This window comes from Triticum dicoccoides, chromosome 2B (genome assembly GCF_002162155.2).
Source record: "Triticum dicoccoides isolate Atlit2015 ecotype Zavitan chromosome 2B, WEW_v2.0, whole genome shotgun sequence".
NCBI classification, from domain to species: domain Eukaryota; kingdom Viridiplantae; phylum Streptophyta; class Magnoliopsida; order Poales; family Poaceae; genus Triticum; species Triticum dicoccoides.
Window position 1 is genome coordinate 676,686,607 of NC_041383.1, and position 13,516 is coordinate 676,700,122.

The window sequence follows — 13,516 nt, forward strand, 5'->3', positions numbered from 1 at the left end:
TATTTTACAGTTGGCGGTCTCTCGTGCATGGCTGGTTCATCAGATGGACGTCTCCAACGCGTTCCTCCATGATCATCTTGAGGAGCAGGTCTTCTGTCAGCAGCCCACGGGGTTTGTTGATCCGGCGTGTCCTGATCATGTGTGTCTACTCTCACGCTCATTATATGGGCTCAAGCAGGCTCCTCGTGCCTGGTACCAGCGCATCGCAGCGTTTCTTCACCAACTCGGCTTCCGCTCTACACGCTCCAATGCTTCGCTGTTTGTTTATCACCAGGGCACCGACACGGTGTATTTGCTGCTCTATGTTGACGACATCATCCTGACAGCATGCACTTCTGAGCTCCTTCGCCGGCTTACAGATCGTCTCCGTGCTGAGTTTGCCATCAAGGACTTGGGCCCGTTGCACTACTTCCTCGGTGTTGAAGTGGTGCGTCGTCCTGATGGTTTCTTTCTTCATCAACGGAAGTACGCTCATGAGCTCCTCGACCGTGCTGGCATGCTTAACTGCAAACCAGCTGTCACTCCTGTCGACACGAAGGCCAAGCTCTCTGCTACTGATGGTACTCCTGCTTCGGATGCTGGCTTCTACCGGTCCATTGTTGGTGCTCTCCAGTACCTCACTCTCACTCGACCAGAGCTTCAGTACGCGGTTCAGCAGGTCTGCCTGCATATGCATGCTCCTCGAGATGTTCACTGGACTGCCGTTAAGCGGATTCTCCGCTACATCCGCGGTGCTATGGATCTTGGTCTTACTCTGCGCGCCTCCACTGCCACTGATCTGGTCGCCTACTCCGACGCCGACTGGGCTGGCTGCCCGGACACCCGTCGATCTACTTCGGGTTACTGCATCTTCCTTGGACCGTCCCTGGTGTCGTGGTCGTCCAAGCGGCAGCACACTGTCTCGCGGTCTAGCACCGAGGCTGAGTACCGCGTTGTGGCTAACATTGTTGCTGAGTGCTCCTGGCTTCGTCAGCTTCTTCATGAGCTCTCATGTCCTGTTGAGAAGGCCACGGTCGTCTATTGCGACAACATCTCCGCCGTCTACCTCTCCGCCAACCCGGTTCATCATCGTCGCACCAAGCACATTGAGCTTGATATCCATTTTGTTCGGGATCAGGTGGCTCTTGGCCATGTTCGTGTTCTGCATGTTCCCACCTCCCAACAATTTGCTGACATCATGATCAAAGGCTTGCCTACGACGTCTTTCGAGGAATTCCGGTCTAGTCTCTGCATCAGCAACGGTGTCGCTTTGACTGCCGGGGGGGTGTTGAGATATGCATTTAGCACATGTATTCTTGTACTCCAAGTCTCCTCCTTGTGTATAGTTGAGGATATGACTTGCCCTATATACTATATATACTTGTGCATATGCACCTATCAATACATTGAGAGTTGCATCCTATTCCTCTACATTGTTGATGAGCACGGGACCTGCAGCTTCAAGTAGCAGCTTGATATCGCGGCCGTCAGTTTTGGCGACGGTGGTGGGAGTGGGATCTGCAGCTTCGACATTGTCGGAGTAGGATCTGCCTCTGTCCATCTCCTCCTCGACATCACCCATCTATTTCGGTTTCTGGCGGGAGCCCCCGCCGATCAGCCGATGGAAGATGGATAACCAAGGGAAGCTTACTCCACCGGGTACAGATTAGAGGGGATTGATTGGGTAGTTGTAGGCGCAGTATATGCGGCACCGAGTCGGAGATGGATTCCATGTGTGGTGGGCCAGCTTACAAATCCGACAGGGTCTTTTTTTTTAACATCAGTACAGACACAAGCGCTCATATACACGTGCATACACTGACCCCTATGAACGCACACACGCACATGGTCTTTTTTTGGTAGAGTGAAGTCTGTAAAAAAGAAAGAAAACTTGACTCAGAGCCAAAAAGAAAGAAAACTTGACTCAGAGCCGACTTGCGATCTGGATATGGCGGACATCCCTACTTGTTTTTAACGGGAAAGAAGTTACGGAAATAATAAATCCCGAATGTTCGGATTTTAAGCATGGCAACCCAAACGTTTTTTATGGCAACTTTAGTTGACGTGAGGATTGGCAAACATGGCAATTTTCTGACAAAAGACGAATTGAGACAAAATTGTCATGTTTTAACCACTGAACTTGCTAGTTGCTACCTCATGCCAACTAAAGTTGCCATGAAAAAATATTCAGGATTACATGCTTAAAATCCAAACGGGATTTGTTAGGGTCTAAAAGTTATGGCATTGTTTTTCTTTATTACAATTTTGGGTAATCGCATCCATATTAAAAAGGGTCACCACATTCTTATCCACAACTCATTCCTCAAACCAAACAAACAAAAGATTATCTTCAACCACTTGACATCCCACACAATCAAACAAAAAATATGGCTATCCCTAACCGGGTGGTTAGGGATACGGAGAGAAGATGGTATCACCGACCATCCAACAAAGTGATGATACCGTATCAACGGTCCAACGTTTCCAACCACAAGTTCTTAAAAAAATGTGAGAGGGGCAACCAAGTAATAAATCTTAATTCCATAAACATTATGTTGTACTGAATCTAGCAGGCTTTGCAATAATACAACCGATGCTCCCGAACATTATGATGTACTGAATCTAGCAAGCTTTGCAACAATACAACTGATGCTCCCCAACCTACAAGCACCAATGTCGTGAATTCAGAGGTTCACTGATCTTCAGTAACATGTTCCATAAAAAATAGGTTGTACGTGTAACTATTGCTATTCCAGACTGTATATATGCATGTAACATCACAAAAATAAACATGTAAGAACAGAGTAATGTAGCCCAAACCAATGCTCCCCCTTTGTATCATTTCACACAAGTTCTGATCCAGAGTCATCATTTTTCTTTGTTCTAGTCTGAGCGACCACGGGGTCGACAGTGTGCTGTTTGCACCCTCTGGGGCCATAGTGCTCTGAGCTCTTCCGCACCACCTTCCGACAAAGAGCACAGTAATGAACTTGGCATGCCAAGCACAGGATGTGGTTGTTGTTCCCCATCTGCTCATATCAGAGTCAGTGATTTTTTTCCCGTAGGAAAAAGAGTCAGTGAATTCATTTCCCAACACCAGGTGAAAAAATGATGAAAAAGACTGATATCTGAAAAGCCAAAACAACTTTACCTTGTGATGTGGCTGGTGGCATTTCGGGCACGGATGTTGTTTGAAGCTGGCGGACAGTCTCACTCTTGCTTCTTTCTGTATCTCGACATCTTTAATAAAATCAACAGCCCTGACATTATTTCTTCCAGCAAGGTCATAGTCAAACTGTTTACCACATTTCCTGCAAAGCATGTGGTTACAGCCAGACACACGTGTAATGGCGATAGCACAATGGGGACATGGAACGGAAGAACGGAGCACTTCCTTGATGCTAAATATTTCATTTGCCAAGCTAATTATCATGCCAACTTCGCCTTTGCTCAAGCGGCGCACCTTTGCACGTTCCTGCGTAAAATAAGCACATATTGATAATTGTGATCTCAATAGAAATCTAATTGCATTGATCAACCGAACATATATTACTGGGAACGCACCATATTCTATAATAGCCTTAAGTACAAGAATGTGTTACCCTCAAATCAAAAATTAGTATGTGCAAAGTTATTGTGTCCAAAATACTTGTAAAGCCTCTATGTAGACCAAAAGAAAAACGTTTTACGATGATAAATTCGAGAGGAGGACATGTCCAGTCGTCTACATACTACACTCATCCCAAATTTCAACGTCCAGCACTTCAGCAGGGCACATGGCTCAATTCTCAATACTTACGGTTTTATGTTTTTAATACATCCCTAAGTCCCTGTGTTCTGTATGTCCTAAGTTGGACTTGAACCTTCACAGCTACTCCCTCCATCCCATAATATAAGAACGTTTTTGACATTAGTGTAGTGTCAAAAACGTTCTTATATTATGGGACAGAGGGAGTAATATTTATGGCAAATGAGAATCTGTATTGTTTAGCTGCAATTTAAATAGAGCATGTCATGGTAGATCCATTTACTACCTGTAAGGTGAGAAGTTTTTCTTCTGGAGTAAGAATAATGCAGCTCCTCCCTGTGTGACAAGGCTCTCTGCAGCGGGTGCAGAAGTTGAAGAGGCAATTGGAGCATCTGGCTTTATCCTCGTCTAACAGGCAAGCTGTTCCACATCTTGGACAGTACGCTACATCAGCCATTGAATCTAGAGCCTTCTGAAGCATCAAGCTTTCGCACCGTTCAAAATCTGCATCTCCTAGCAACCTCTTCAATAGATTAGGAGGAATAATGCCTCCACACTTGTCATCAGGGCACACCAATTTTAGTACTGTTCCTTCCTTGAGATGAATCCTTGAGTAAGTCTCCATGCACCTCTGGCAAAAGTAATGCTGGCATGGAAGCTTTACAAAATCAACGCCTAAGGGTAATCAAAAGACACAGATTTAGTTTTTACAAGATCCAGTCTCCTGACATGATGGAACTTAGATTGCCCAAGATTAATTGATTATTTCACAGATGGGTGACACATGGACATGATTATCTACGGTAAGTTTAGGCTTTTGAATGGTTCCTTGGTTCAATTAGCAGAGGCTCAATTGTGTACATAATTAGTGAAACGCAGTGACACATGGACACTACATTTTTTATTGCTGTACATAATTAGTAGAGGCTCAATTGTGCCTTGACGAATATGCGAAAAATGATACTCCTTCCTCCCCAAAATATAAGGTGCTGGTTGACTTTGCTTGTCTTTGTTGCACAACTTTGACTATGATTTTCACGTATTGCATGACAGACATATGAAATAAAAAAAATTGCAAGACAAATAGGACGATGCCATTATACATCTTCAAACCATGTTTTGCAAGACATATATATTAGTGGTCAAAGTCGTGCATCAAAGACTGTGCAAAGTCAATCGTGCCTTATATTTTGGGAAGGAGGGAGTATTTTTGTCAGGTTTAACATGTTGTGCCATGACGAGTACTAAATAGTTGAAACAAATTTTGAACAAATATTATATTCTAGTTATGTGATATTTTTCCCAAATTGCGGTCAATATAGGCTTGAATTCGTGCTCATTAAATCATGGAGCCCCAATTCAGCATCCAATGTATATATTTTGAAATGATAAATGGTAAGCCCTGAAAAAATTACTATGTGCAGAACACAGCATATTCAGACGAAAAAAGTAGAGATAATATAATGCAGAGCATAGTGCAAGAAATGAGCCCCAGGAAGAGTACCCGAGCATCAACTAGAGCATTCAAGTTACCTGTGTACTCGCTGAAGCAAATCATGCAGGCATGAAGCCCGTGGAGAAAGGATTCATGGCATTGCTCCTCATTGTAGCTGATCAACTGTTGAACGACAGACTCTGCAGACAAAATCTCTCCCACAACCCGAAAATCCACTTGACTGACCGCACTATGAGGCTGTCGTATGACTATTCCGTTGTCAAAACCAAGATGAAAAAGCATAGAGCTCTGCAGCCAATGCACCCACTCATAAACAACTTCCTGTTCAGCTTGTTGCGCCCAGATCAAGTCGAGCATGTGACAAAGGGAGGAGACCTTCACATTATCCAACCATTGTACACCGAGAGTGAAGTATGGAGGATGATGGCTTGGGTACGATGGAGGCATGAAGGCATGTCAGTGATAGCGGAGCCAAGTGCTTGACACTGAAGTTTTCAAGGAACTGGCTCTTTGGGTCATCATCATCACCCTGGAATGGTTCTACGGTAACAGTGATACCATCTGGAATTTCACAATGCACCTGAATCTGCGAATAATTAAAAATGGAAAAAACAATAATCATGGTTTTTGTGTGTCGATGATAGTTACTGATTCCTGGGAGTCTGGGGCCAATTAAAAAACAGTTGTACCTGGAAAGATCGCGGTCCAGCCTTTTCACCAAAAATGCATATCTTGTCTCCATAAATTGCCTCCAGCGCTAACATCTAAGAAACAAATAAGATATCCCAGAATAAGGTTACCTCAGCATTTACTCTTTGAAAACTCGGTATAATTTTTTCACATCCAGTTTGAGACGACCAATGCTCATTCTCTGTTTCTGAACACGGGTTGTTTTGTATAAGAAAATTTATGGGGTTTTTGCCTTGAAGAGAAGAGAACTCCTATGCAGTAAATTAATTTGCTTATGAAACTATATTCAGATAATGTTTGTTAACCAACGTCGGAACTTCCTCTGTTTTTTTCTTTCTTTTTTTGTTGTGAGTGGAACTTCCTCTGTTTTGATATCCTGCACACCAGAAGCCTGGAAGTGACACTCCAATTCTGAAACCAACTTTCCTAGAGTATTGTATGCATGCCTTCAGTTTGGAACCTGCTTAGCTGAACGGCAGAGCAGCAAAATACTTGGATCTTACAGTCAAGTCGCAGCATATTCCAAATCACAACCTGTGCGTGACACAAGAGGACCACAAAAACTGAATGGATGTTCCTGTTTTTCTGCTCAGCTACAGCGAAATTGCACTACACTAGACCTTTTCTGCTACCTCTACCTTCCAGTGTTAGGGTTTGCGGTCTGAAATTACACAAGAGCTTTGGAAAATTTGGAGGAGTCAGTGGACGCCGCGACCAGGGGAGGGGTTTGCAGTGCGAAATCGGCCCAAGGGTTTATCTGTAACGAGGTTTAGGGCGAAGCACGGAGTTTCAGGAGGGGGCACCTCGTCTTGCTGGAGCTGGTCGTTGGAGCGCAGCTGCTCGTCCGACAGATCGGGCTCCACTCCCTCCTCGCGACCCCGCAGCGCCATCTCGCGGAGCATCCTCGCCGCCTCCGGCGAGAGGTCGTGGTCGTGGTCGCGCTGAGCGATCTCCATCCAGGGCTCTGCTGCGGGTCGCCGGTTCGTTGTTAGCCGCGACTTGCGACAGTACGCACGGGGAATTTGGTGTTTAGAGTATAGTTGGCCAAACGGGCCGTGCTAAACAGGCCAGCCCGCGAGCACGCCGGCACGGCCCGTCATGGGCCAGGCACGGCACAGGCTAAACGGGCCGTGCCCGGCACGCGGCACGCCTTGGGCCATGCCTGGGCCTGGAGCCTGGGCACGCGGGCCGGCACGGCACGGCCCGTTTAATTTTTTATATATTTTTCAGAATTTTTTTATATATATACCTAAAATATAGCCTAATAGGCCTAAAAACCAGCCCAGCAGACTAAAAATGTGCAGCCCAGCGTGCTAAATGGGTCATCGGGCCGGCCCGTTTACTAATCAGGCCGTGCCTGGGCCAAGGAGCAGTGCCCGTGGGCCGGCACGGCACGGCACGGCTATTAAACGTGCCAGACACGATTAGCATAGGCCGGGCCGTGCAGTGCCGGGCCGGCCCGTTTGGCCAGGTCTGGTTTAGAGGCTTTTTTATTTTGACAGCAGGATTTTTTTTTAAGAATTGACAGCAAGAGTTTAGTGTCTACAAAATTGTGTGCTTCTGATTTTCTTTATAAAAGCAAGACTCTATTCATTAACTAGTAGAGTGTCCGTGCGTTGCCACGGGCTTTTAAAATAGTTTGCAAGAGTTACATGTTAACTTTCTAAGGGCTCGCCCCGTCGTAGATCCAGACCCCCGCCATTGATTCCACCCCGCCTAGGCCGCTGCCTGCCGCCGCGCTGCCCCATTGCGTTCGCCTCCGTTCCGGCCGCCTCCGCCCCGCCCCGACCCCGCCAGCCTCCGCCTCCGTCCGCCTCCGCCTCGCGCCGCACACCGCCGCCCCGCGCCGCACGTCGCCGCCCCGCTCCCCGCTCGGCCGCCACCCGCTCCCCGATGACGCCGAAGAAGACGTCGAAGGGCAAGTCCGGTTTCTTCGGCATGAGGGCGAAGCCCTCCGGGAACTTCAGACTGGAGTTCTCCGACGCCGGACGACGTTGGTGGCTCGGCACGTATCCCACCGCCGATGAGGCCGTGCGTGCCTACGACGTGGCGGTGTGGCATGCCGGACGGCCGAAGACGGGCCTAAACTTCCCGGAGGTCGAGTCCCAGGCGGTGGCGGAGTGGCTCGTGCCGCAGGGCATCCAAATGGGGGAGATGTCGGCTAAGAAGGCGAAGAAGAAACCGGAGGTTGTTGTTGCTCCCGGCGAGAGCGACGAGGCGGCGATGGCTTGGTTTGCACGATTTGCACTTTGCTGCAAAGCCATCTCTAATGAAATGCTATTTGCTACATTTTTTAAATAGGAAAATTATTCCGATCAGCCAGCCATAACTCAAAAGACCAGTCTCCAATGAAATGCTTGCTACATTTTTTAAATAGAAAAATTAATCTGATCAGCCAGCCATAACTCAACAGACCAATTTAAACTCACATTTTCTAAAGTAAAGAAATTATTTCCCTTGATCGATCAAGATGCCAAAGTGTCGTTTGCCCGACTGCTATGTTCCTAGACAAGCAGAGCAAATTATTTTTCAAATCAAGGAATTAAGAAAAGGAAGAATATCATGATGTTCGTGGCACACATGCACAGCAGCAACAGCCACACGCGCACATCAGCAAGCAAGCGCGCATGCCAACGGATATAAAAATCTCAATGGCAGCCTATCTCCCTCAAACCTCCTCGGCAACCCCACTGAACTTGTCACCTCATGCCCCTCCTGTCTCTCTCACTCTCCCTTCCATCCAACAACGCCCTGCCTTCCAGCCATCGTTCTTGTCTTTCTCGGATTGATACAAAAAATATGGTAAATAATTGGATGCTTACTTAGCATGTTGTAGCAACCTTGTAAGTGACTCAATGGGACAGGCACACGAAACATTTCAAAACATGCAGTGAAGAGCTGCCAACTATAGTAATTTTCTTAATGTATGTACTATTAGTTGGCAAAGGAAATTGATTTTGTGCCACCAAATGAATGCACATCATCTCATCCGCTTATTCTGTATGGCTAGAGATATGCAATCCTTTTGCCGGCCAATTGACAATAATGGCTGAAGCAAGTTTATACAGATACATAGCAATGGACATCAAAAAATGATATAAGGAACTAAAGCTAAGAGTACCCCCTATTTCTTCAGTATCGTCAGATTCCTCATCTTCAACATCTTGACCATATTTGTCAAGTCGTCATCAGGCCTAAGCCTGGCTCTGTTGTTGGCTTGGCTGCTGCATGCCACAACCATTATATCAACCAGAGCAAACAGAAGCAGGCCCTAATTAGTCCAGAGAAAAAAAAAATAGAGATAACACATACCAGAAGTCCAGCCACAACCACAACCAGAGATAACATATCGTGGCAAGCGGATATCAAAAGAACGTGATCCACAGCCAAAGGCTCGGGATAGACCAAATGCAGCGACCGTTAACAAATCCAAATTCAGTGTTAACAACAACCACTTATATATATTTGGACGTACATAGAAATTAGATATTTCTTAATTGTTTGCATAACAGAAAACATACTGGCTGCAATAGAATGAAAGACTAACCTATTGATGAGCACAACAGTACATACCATCCCATCATGAGGTTGCCATCTCTCACACTTGATAATTACGTCTTGTTATTTCTAACATGTACACCATCGGGCGATTGCTTTATTAGAAATATATTTACACAATATGATCAGAGCAACATCAAGGAGCCGGATGCTGGTGCACAAATTCTCCTCAAATTCCACATGCAACCATTGTAGAGAAGAACGACATATTTTTCTTAGGTGATTTTTGATCGAGCTCCTACAGAAAAGTTCAAAGAAATCATGAGGAGCATGGAGCCAAGCAAACTAATCAGAGTAAATCATGAGAGGAGAAGCCTCTCAACCTACTACAGGGAATCAAGTCAACATTAATTTGTGTAAGAATTAAACCGTAATGTAGATCAACAGAACCTGCTGACATCACAAAACAAATGTTTCGTCAACAGAAACTCCAGCGAATGCCAATTGGATTATATAAGTAAGATAGAGACATCGAAAAAAAGAAAAGATAATTCTAAGAGTATATATTCTATTTTCTTACTTGACATCACAGAGAATGCAAGTCAAAGAAATTGCGATACATCTTACCCTTCTATAAATTGACTGCAAGGCACAATCCCCAGCAAAATATACAGAATGAATTGCTCCTATGGTCCGTATTGCATAAATAGTTATATACATAATATTCAACAGTGAGCATAAACATGGCATGTACTAACAAAATCCTTTTGCTATGGAGCTTAGTCTGCATGTCTATTCGTCTTTCTGTATACTCTCCTAAAAGAAAAAAATTATTTCAAATAAATAAATGAAATAATTGTCTGCAGATAGTTTGCTTGAATGAATCAGGCCCAAGAAGACTCACGTCAATCTTAGTAGAATATACAAGCAGCTAGCAAATACATCATGCGGAGTCAGGAGGCACGATGCACTAAGACTGAACAACAGATCTGCGTGAAAACCTCAAAATACCGGATGAGGGTGGCGCCGCCGCCGCCGACGAGTGCAACCCGTGGGGACTCAGCTTAGGACGGCGAGGTGGTGTACGATGAGCGATGGCGCGCGGTGGCAGGCGCTAGGCACGGACGCGTCGCCGACGGGTATGACGGCCACTTGCTGCAAGGGTCAAACGAAGTCAATCTGGGATAGGAGAGATGGGAGAGTCCAGGTAAGAGCAATTGGGTAAGAGAGAGGGCGGAGGTGGGGAGGTGGGGAGAACAAATGAAACACCTACCACCGATAGCATAGAAGATGAAATGAAGGACATCCCATCTGTTGTAAAACAACCGACATTTACTCTACCTGAAACAAACAATATGTGCCTATTAGAGGTGTCATACTCTCCCTTTAGCTGCCCATTATCCCTCTTAGTATAATCATCATCAATCTTGCTTTTCTTTGCCTAAAACCGTAGAGAAAAATAATACCTATGGGAGTTGTTCACCACATATATGTTATTTTTCTTGACAATTGCATGTATTACTTGTACCTACAGAGAGGAGATAACCACATGTCAAGAATACAGATGAAAAAAAGGGCAGCCCGGTGCATGTAGCTCCCGCTTGCGCAGGGTCCGACCACTTTGGGTGTATTGTACGCAGCCTTTTTCCTACATTTCTGTAAGAGGTTGTTTCCAGGACTTGATGCAAATCTAAAGAGTATATTATGAGTAACAGATAGAAAATAAGACCCATATCATTCCAATCTATTACGCCTTTGTAAAATTGTAGTGCATTACGTAGGAACACAACTTGGAGTACCTAGCATAATAATTCCAATGATTCTATGACTATAAAATGCCTATCAGTGAGAATGCAACCTGAAAGCTAAATCATTTTAAGGTAATCCTTCCTGGTCTTCACAAAACAAGATGATCTAGATCGCCCACACGTAAAGAAGAACCGATGCCTGATTGGTACTTCAGATTAACATCAAGTTGTTCCATTGAGGTGCAACTATATTGGTTGCGAAGGCACCCATTCATGGTGCAAGAGAATATCAAATCATAATAATGATCATGCCAAGAGGCGTTACCAATGAGGCTAGTAAAATTCAGAATGATCCAACATAAATGTAATTGCCATGACATGCTTAGGAAAATTTTAAATCATGATATATACATCTGTCTACCAAAAAATTGAAATCAAATGTGCAATGGCACAGAAATATCATATTACACTCCCAAAAATATTTTTCTTTTATACATGGGCATAAAGCAAGCTCTAATTAGAGTTAGCAAACTAAATATCTCCTGCAAAATTGTAATCATAATGTATAGTGACATTAGTTATTTGGGAAAAACAAAACAAACACAAAGTGCAGACTTATTATCCTAACCGTGAGACATAAAAAATTACAAGCACCAAGAGAAGGGCAATTTTTTACCTTTGCACATATGTCAAGTTTGTAGTGGCTGGATGTTGCTCTCTCCTCAACCACACATGTCCGAAGCCTGAACAAATGCTTCTGCATTTCTTCCTCTTGGATTGTAGCTACATGCAAACAAAATGGGTTACATACTTCAACATTGGGTTGTAAATCTTCCTATTAATCTTCATCTTGCACTTGACCTTCTTCAACCCCTCCACTTCTAGAGATCTCGGTACAAAAGAGGCATAAATAACTTGTGATTATTAGAAGAAATTACCTCCAGTTCCAGAGAATAAATGTACATGGCATAGATATGCTAATCACTATGTAGGAATCATCACACAGTCTTGCTGCTTTGAAGTAACAATAAGCAACTCCATACCTATTCGTTGATGTAGGGATGAACAATTGATTGAAACTTGTTATAGAACTAACTAAAGGCAATGAACTGATGGAAGTATCAAATTCAATAAACTAACTAAAGGCAACTCACCATGGTATAAAAGAAATTGAAGTCTAGAGGGAAAAACCAATAAAAATAACATATAGTGGAAACTATGGAAGGAAGACAAATGACTGCTTATTCGAACCAGCAGACTTAACCTTTTTATTTTGCTACAATTTTTATTAACATTTATCAAGATGCTATCAAGTTACAATCTTTAATTTCCAGTCTACCATGATAGAGTGATATTACCACTCACACTCACTTTCTGTAGCCGGTGTATAACTTGACATACACCTTATATTGGAAATAGACCATTTATTGATAGTGAATATGTTGTCCTGCAGTACAGAGCCCTACATAAATGGTAATCAAACATTACAAAGAGGTCAGAGTTTGCTGATTGCTCCCAGGTCAAAAAATGTTTTAAATGTTATAGCAGCACATTAGGCTAATCATCATATATGATTCAATTGCCAATTATGGGAACCTCTATTTCGAATCATCTTGCTCCGTACTATGTTTGCTTGCTCTTCAAAGGGGACTCATCTTTGAATTCCTTAAAACATGTCTCAGGCATTTATTTTTCTAGCATCTGACATAATGATGCAAAGTTTGAGATAGAAAATGCTAAGAAACCACATAAATTTTATTTTAGTTCAGATCGCTTCCGATAATAGAAATGAACTACAGATCAAAAGGAGAAGTAACCTTACCTAACTGGAAGTAGCATGAAGATGAGATGATGAAACAATTATTATGTACCACATTCTTCTGACGGATTCCTGCATACCACACCTGACCACAACCAAGACGATTAGGACATGCATCTCAAATACAAGTTACAGGAATCTTGCAACCGTAGGGGTGCTCCGGCTGCTCAGAATACAGCAGTGATGGTGCAGAATGGTAGTGGGAAGGCGCGGCCAAAACAATCAACCTCAATGGCGGCCTGTCATCCTTGATGGTGGCAGTTCCAACTCAGTGCTCGATGGTCGTCGGCGGCGGCAGTACCCAGAGTTCTCAATGGAGACAGTTCCTGCTCATACCCGGCAGCAGTGCCAGTAGCCCTCATGAATCAGTATCGGCAGTAGAAAATGACGCATGTGTGGCATCAACGCCTACAACGTTGTTTACATCATGTCACTCATCTCGTGCAGTGCACCATGACCCGCTGATGCATCGTCCCGTGCCTCCTTCCTGCCTCGGCACTACGCCGCCGCCACGCCGACTCCCATGTGTTGCCTGGATCTGACCGACATGGGCCCCAAGTGGCAACCTGGCCTCATCC

The 13,516-nt window shown here is 44.3% G+C and overlaps 1 long non-coding RNA gene and 1 pseudogene across 14 annotated transcripts; both read right to left on the reverse strand.

Annotated features, from left to right (window-relative positions):
- Window positions 1-2,584: 2,584 nt before the first annotated feature.
- LOC119368288 lies at window positions 2,585-6,775 on the reverse strand (annotated as a pseudogene).
- A 1,989-nt stretch (window positions 6,776-8,764) lies between these two features.
- Window positions 8,765-13,510, reverse strand: LOC119365551. Of its 14 annotated transcripts, none has more exons than XR_005175603.1 (6): window positions 13,363-13,510; window positions 13,166-13,264; window positions 11,796-13,023; window positions 10,838-10,899; window positions 10,645-10,712; window positions 9,294-10,526 (listed from the first exon to the last, which is right to left on the reverse strand). It is a non-coding gene; the product is annotated as an uncharacterized LOC119365551 (long non-coding RNA). The 14 variants fall into 14 exon arrangements; XR_005175602.1 differs by having other exon boundaries at window positions 11,796-12,820; window positions 12,942-13,023; window positions 13,166-13,510; XR_005175592.1 differs by adding an exon at window positions 8,765-9,097 and having other exon boundaries at window positions 9,186-10,526; window positions 11,796-13,510.
- Between the last annotated feature and the right edge of the window lie 6 nt (window positions 13,511-13,516).